Below are 6,634 nucleotides of genomic sequence, written 5' to 3'. Positions count from 1 at the left end.
GTTTACCAGGGTTATAGCCTCTTGTTGGATAGATCCCTTTAGTATTATGTAGTGACCTTTGTTGTCTCTTGTGATGGACTTCATTTTAAAGTCTATTTTGTCAGATATGAGTATGCTACTCCAGCTTTTTTTTTTTCTTTTCATTTGCATGGAAAATTTTTTCCATCCCTTCACTTTCATACTGTGTGTGTCTTTTGTTTTGAGGTGGGTCTCTTGTAGACAGCATATAGTTGGGTCATGATTTTGTATCCATTCAGCTACCCTAGACCTTTTGATTAGAGCATTTAACCCATTTACATTTATGGTTATTATTGAGAGGTACTTATTTATAGCCATTTTAATTCTGTATGGCTAGGTTTCTCTCTCTGTTTCTTCTTCTCACCAATCCCTTAAGTATTTCTTGTAATGCTGGCTTGGTGGTGATGAACTCCTTTAGCCTTTTTGTCTGGGAAGCTCTTTATTTGACTGTCTATTTTGAATGATAGCCTTGCTGGATATAGTAATTTTGGTCTTAGATCCTTGCTTTCTACTAACTTGAGTACTTCATGCCATTCCCTTCTGGCCTGTAGAGTTTCTGATGGGAAATCAGGTGTCAGCCTTATGGGAACTCCTTTGTAGGTAACAGTTTTCTTTTCTCTTACTGCCTTTAAGATTCTCTTTTTGTCTTTAATTTTTGGCATTTTAATTATGATGTGTCTGGGCATGGGTCTGTTTGGGTTCTCCTTATTTGGGGTTCTCTGTGCCTCCTGAACTTGTGTGACTTTTTCCTTTATTAGGTTAGGGAAGTTTTCTAGCATTATTTTTTCAAATAACTTCTCTATTCCTTTCTCCCTTTCTGCCTCTTCTGGCACATCTGCTATTCTAATATTGTTATGTTTCACATTGTCCCACAGCTCCTTTAAGCTGTCCTCCTGTCTTTTGTTTTTTCTTTTTTGTTCTCTAATTGAGTGATATTTTCAACTCTGTCTTCTAATTCACTGATTCGATCCCCAGCTTCCCCTAATCTGCTGTGTATTCCTTCCAATGTGTTCTTTGTTTGTGTTATGTCATACTTTATCGTGGACTGTTCTTTTTTCACAGTTACTATATCTTTTTTCATACTGTTGAGCATTTTTACCATCATTACTCTGAACTCTGTTTCAGATAAATTTTTTATCTCTCCTTCATTTATCTCTTCTTCTGGAGAATTCTCTAATTCTTTCATTTGGGGGGTGTTTCTTTGTTTCTTCATTTTGGCTGTCTGTTTGTGTTTGCGACTATGTTTTAGGTAGATCCTCTACACCTCTCAATCTCCAGTGCAGGACAGTGTTAAAGGCTGTTTCTGACTAATTGGATCAGGCAAAGACTCAAAGCCTCCAGAGACCACCTCTGTCTACAGGCTAATAGGATTCTGTCTTGAATTGCCCCCCAGCAATGGTCCTCAGGTGTAGTGAGAATTTTTATTTAACAGGATGGGGCAGTTGCTTCTGCCTGGAGGCTAATTGTTACTTTTAATCTCTTAAGTGGCCTCAGGGCAAGGTGTTGTCCAATAGGGTGTGTCCACTGTCTTCCCCACAGGCAAGGCAAATGTCTATGTGGAAAAGATGTCCCCTGCTCCGTGAGGGAATGACTCAACCCAGGAAACTTGGGGTGTCTGCCTTCTGAGCTCTATCCCCCAAGTCCCCAGTCCTGGGTTCTGCTCTCACAGCTCCAGTTCACCTCACCCTCCCTCTGCCAGAGCACAAGGTGGGTGGCTCCACAGGGAATTTTTGTGCATTGGCCCTTCAAGAGGGGCCAGACTACTCCCTGGCAGACAGCACCCCACTGCTTTTCACAGCAAATGTTATGTGGGTACCCTCCTCAGTTTGGTGCTCTCTGCTGGGGAGCCCAGCTTCAGGATTAGATCACAGAGTTCTCAATGGCACCCCCCCCCCCCCCCCGCAAACACACAGCTGAGATATCTCTCCGGGACTTCAGTTGCCATCTGTGGGTGCTCAGCCAGCCCTTTTGCACCTCTGCCCCTCCTACCAGTCTCTATGAGGTCCCCACCTTTGGTCCTTGGGTATCAGGGTTCTCTTCTGTGAGTTTTCCATTGATTATTCAGGAAGCCTTTCCGCATTTCAGTTGTAATTCCAGCTTGTTCCTGGGAGCATCCACCTACTCTGCTGCCATTTTTAATATCTACTTTCCCTGAAATTTTAACCATGGATCTTCCTGAGTGGCCCCAAGAGCTAACAGGGACTAAGTTCCTCTGGAGTGTATTAGGGTGTTATATGGGGTATAGCTAAGAGTTGGGGAGACTGGGGCTTCCTCTGAGCCACCACCTTGGCCTCCTGGTGTGCTTTGTTATCTCCCTGTGTTATGGGATCATTCCTGACTTGGTGTCTTTCGCAGTGTATGACTTTAAGAAGGCTAGAAAAGGGGAGAGGTGTGCGTAAATACCAAGCAGGAAGACCTGTGAGGCTTGCAATGATAGTGTCAAGGACTGTGAATGAGCAGTGGAAATAAAGAAAGTCTAGACTCCAACTTAAAGACCTAAGAAATAGGAGAGAGCCTGGGCAGGTTGCTTTAGCTTACTCAGAGAGAAGGGGTCCCTTTGGACGTCAGGGGTGATCAGATCCTGATTCTCTGGACAGACTTTTCTACAACTTTCACAAATCTTTCTACCCATTCACAAATAACCAGCTTTAGCAAAAAAGTAAACAACCAGCATTTACATTTATGAACACATTTTAAGCACACACTTACTTTCAAGAAACTATACATTCAACAATGTACAAGAGACCTTCTGTACTAAAAGCAAAGAGCAGGCGAATTTAAAACTTGTCTAACAATCAATGTTTCAGTATTTTATGTTATTTAAAAATATTTGGATGTTTATTATTTAACCCAGCAATGCTCCAAAGCCTTAAAGTTACCAAAGACTTTGAAAAATTATGTATAGGCACATGGGGCTGGAGAAAAGGCGAGGGGTCAGGGGGGTTGAAGAGAGCAGGCCCTGCAGCCTGTTTCCAGGCCTCCAGCCACTTGGATTCAAAACTGCCACATTTTTCCTTAGAGATAACATGCTCTGGTTTGGGTGATAATGAGTTCAGCTTCTGATAGTAGCAGGACTGTTAAGGGCGGTGAGAAGGTGCTAAGAGCAGTTTTCAGAGCATTAAAGGGGGTGAGAATGTGGCCTTGGGATCTAAAGGCTCAGTGAGTGGTCCCTTTGCTTAGTGGGAGAAGACTAAAGTTGGGCACCCAGGGGTGAAAGCATCCAGTGAGCCCAAGAAAGGAGACTATTTTTTGTTCAGAGGAAGGGACAATAATGGAGGAGATAAGGAGATAAGGTGTTTACAGTCCAAGGAATGGCTTAGCCTTGTGGGGTGAGAGAGTGAAACTGAGGTAGGTGACTGTGGTTTGGGACAGCTGGGCTTTATGAGGGGATGCACTGCAGCCCTGGTCAGGCACCGAAGTAGAACGAGAAAAGAATGAATGGGGGTGTCTAGTAAGATGCATTATAGAGGTGAGGTGCCTAATGGCTGTGAGGCTAGTCTGTCAACCCTCATAATAGAGACTGAGGAGGGGACAAGGGTCCCAGAGAATTCGGTGAGGGAAGAACAAGTGGCCCCAGTGTCAATGAAAAAGGAGATGGGCTTACCTGCCACCATAGTCGTTACCCGAGGCTCCGCCCTGGTGATGTAAATCTGTGGGGCCCTGTCAGAGCCTGGACAGCTTCTTCGGTGGCCAGTCCCAGGAGGTCTGGGAGCTCCAAACCAGATCCAGAGGGCAGTTTTTCTGGACTGGCTGAGGTCCGACCTGGAGGGGACAGACTACAGCCTAATATCCAGTGGCCTTCCCTTCCACACCTTGGGCAGGGCCCAGGCGCAGGTCTCGGGTTTGGGCAGGACTGGACCCAGTGTCCTTCCTTGTTGCATTTGAAGCAGAGCCTGGAGGAGGTTTAGCCCCTGACTTACCCTTGTTGGAGGACCGGCTCTTCGTTTGGGGTTTGTGAGAGTGGTGGCTAGGAGCTGAAAGGCCTTCTGGGCCTCAGCCTTGGCCTGATCTTGCCTTGTTGGATTTGAGTCTCCTGGTCTCTATTATTAAAGACCTTAGAGGCCAGATTAATGAGGTCTTTTTTAGATGTTTGTGGACCTGTGTCTATTTTTCAAAGTTTATGGCATATGTCGGGGGCTGATTGGGCTATAAAATGGGTGTTCAGAAGAAGGGTTCCCTCTGGGGAGGTGGGGTCTAAGGTGGTAAATTTCCATAAGGCCTCTGTGAGGTGGGGGAGGAGGAGAGTTGGGTTTCTGTCAGGGCCCTTCATTAAGTTTGTCATAACTGATGACAATCTCTCAGTTCCTGGTACCTCCCACGGGGGTCAAATGGGAATAAAAGAGGCTGTTGAGGAGGGTGGTCTTTGGGTGGCCTAGGGGCGAGTGTTAGGTGGGGAAAGTCTGTATTGGAGCTGGAGTTCTCAGGATTTGGGCTCTCAGGGGTTGGGGAGAAGGTGGCTGCTGGTTAGGAGGGTCAGGGTTTTGGGAATCTACTGCAGGTGAGGGAGGGGGTGTGTAAGGAGGTGGAGGTTGGTGGTCTGCTGGGTCAAGAGTAGATTCAGAATCAGAAGTGTTAGGGTATGATGTTTCGCTTGAAGTAGAAGGATCTTATGGGTAGAGCAGGACTGACAGAGAGGCTTGGGACCAGAGGGTGGAAAGGCCTGGACGTAGGGAATCTCTGACCATTTTCCATTGCAGTGACAGCAATTATCTAAATTGCGCAATGTGTTAAAATGGAAAGTGCCATTTTCAGGCCATTGAGACTTATTATCTAGTTTATATTGTGGCCAAACAGTGTTACAAAAGAAAATGAGGGCCTTGGGCCTGATCTCCCCTGTGAGTGTGCAGAGGGAGTGTAGCGTGGCCCATGAGAGAGGAAGGGTGAGTGACAGACCACAAATCCAAAGGTGACTGTTTAGGGCAGGCGTCCCCACTGCTAAACAAATCACCATGAGAAATGAGGGGTGACCCTCCAGACTGGGCATCCCCAGTCCAGAAGAACCCGAGACTGAATGGCTGAGGAGTCTTCTGGCCTAGCGCTAGGACTTTCAAGAAGAGAGACTTTTGAGAAGTCAGTGAGAGAGAGTGGGCAGAAAACTCCAGACGAGGGAAATTGTGGAACGTCACTCACCTAGAGAAGACTGGCCGGTGTGGGATGGACGGTCGGCAATGGAGAAGGAGAGGTTCCCCATCCAGCGTCCTCCTTGGCTGGTTCGGGAGGGTCTAGAAGGGAGAGAGGCCTAATCGAGGCCGGCAATCATGTCACCGAGTAGGATTGGGAAGTAAGCCCAGGACGAGCTGCCGCTGCCTACTGCTCTCTCAATAGTAAACTCAGGGTGACTGGAGCCGGGACGATGGCTCCCCTTCCCCATGAAACACTCCCAGGTTTCAGCACCAAATGTTAGGGTCACTGAAGGAGGAACACACGTGGCCAAAAGGGGTAAAGAATTATGAATTTATTAGGTCATCTGGATACCAGATGGGCTGAGCCCCAAAATGGCACCAGCCCCCAAAGACGGGGAGTCAGAGGTTTTTAAAGGACTCTAGGTGGGCTTTTTTTGGGTGGAGAATTCTCTGCAGGTCCAGATTCTGGGAAACTCTGGATGGGAGAGATAATGGTCTTAGCAGGTGGAATGTGGTCTAAGCAAGTGGGATGTCCATTGTGAAGTGGCCTGAAGGTCAGTTCCCAGGGGAGGGGGTATTGATTCAATTGTTTGGTCAGACCTAACACCTCCTCTGGCTCCTCAGGGCTGAGTACTGTGGGGTCACCTGTCTCCTCATGCTGGGGCCTTGTAGTTGCCTCCACCTCCTGTCTGGGGGAACCTTCCTGGAACACGTGCTACTAGTCCCGCGCACAGCTCTCATACCGCCTCCCCGCCGCACCCCCCCCCCCCACCCGCCATCCTGTTTGCCCTGGGGAATGTAGTACTGTGCTGGAGATGGATCACAGGGGCTGTTTCCTGCAACGACACTGCCATTTGAGGGTGTCAGCCTCAGGCAGCACCCCTGCCCACCCTCAGGGCTGCGCACTCTCTCACCGGCAGAGGCGGGAAGAGGCTGGTGCATGTGGACAAGCCTTGTGACTGTCAGCACAACAGATGGTCTAACCCACAGGGACATGACAGCACCCTTTGTCAAAAACAAGTCTTTTGGACACATATGTAATACGTTAATCAGTAAAGAAAAAACAAACAAAACAAACAAAAAAACCCCGAGTCTTTTATGAGGTAGAATATTGGTTGTTTTTGCCTGCGCTTGTTGAGCGTGAGGAGTACAGGACAGTCCTCCCGCCCCCACCCCTTTCTTCTGAAGAGAAAGCCTCCCCTGGGGGGCGGGAGTCGTGGCCCAGCCCCAGACAATGGATGACTAGCCCCTCCAGGCCCGGCCCCTCAAACACTGCCCTCACCTTCCAGGTCCCTCTCCAGGGCCTGCCTGCGGGGCAAGTGCGGAGGAGACGGCCAGAGGGAAGGGTCGCAGCTGAGCTGACCCATGTGGCCAGGCCTCTCTCCCAGGACCTGAGCCTCAGGTCCCAGGGAGGCGGGTGGAGGCCTCGGAGGCAGAAGGGAGGGGTGCAGTGGAACCTCTGTCCTCAAACTGAATTCATTGCAGATGTTCAA

Source organism: Plecotus auritus, assembly GCF_963455305.1.
Source record: "Plecotus auritus genome assembly, chromosome: 5".
Taxonomy (NCBI): Eukaryota; Metazoa; Chordata; class Mammalia; order Chiroptera; family Vespertilionidae; genus Plecotus; species Plecotus auritus.
This window is presented reverse-complemented; position numbering follows the sequence as displayed.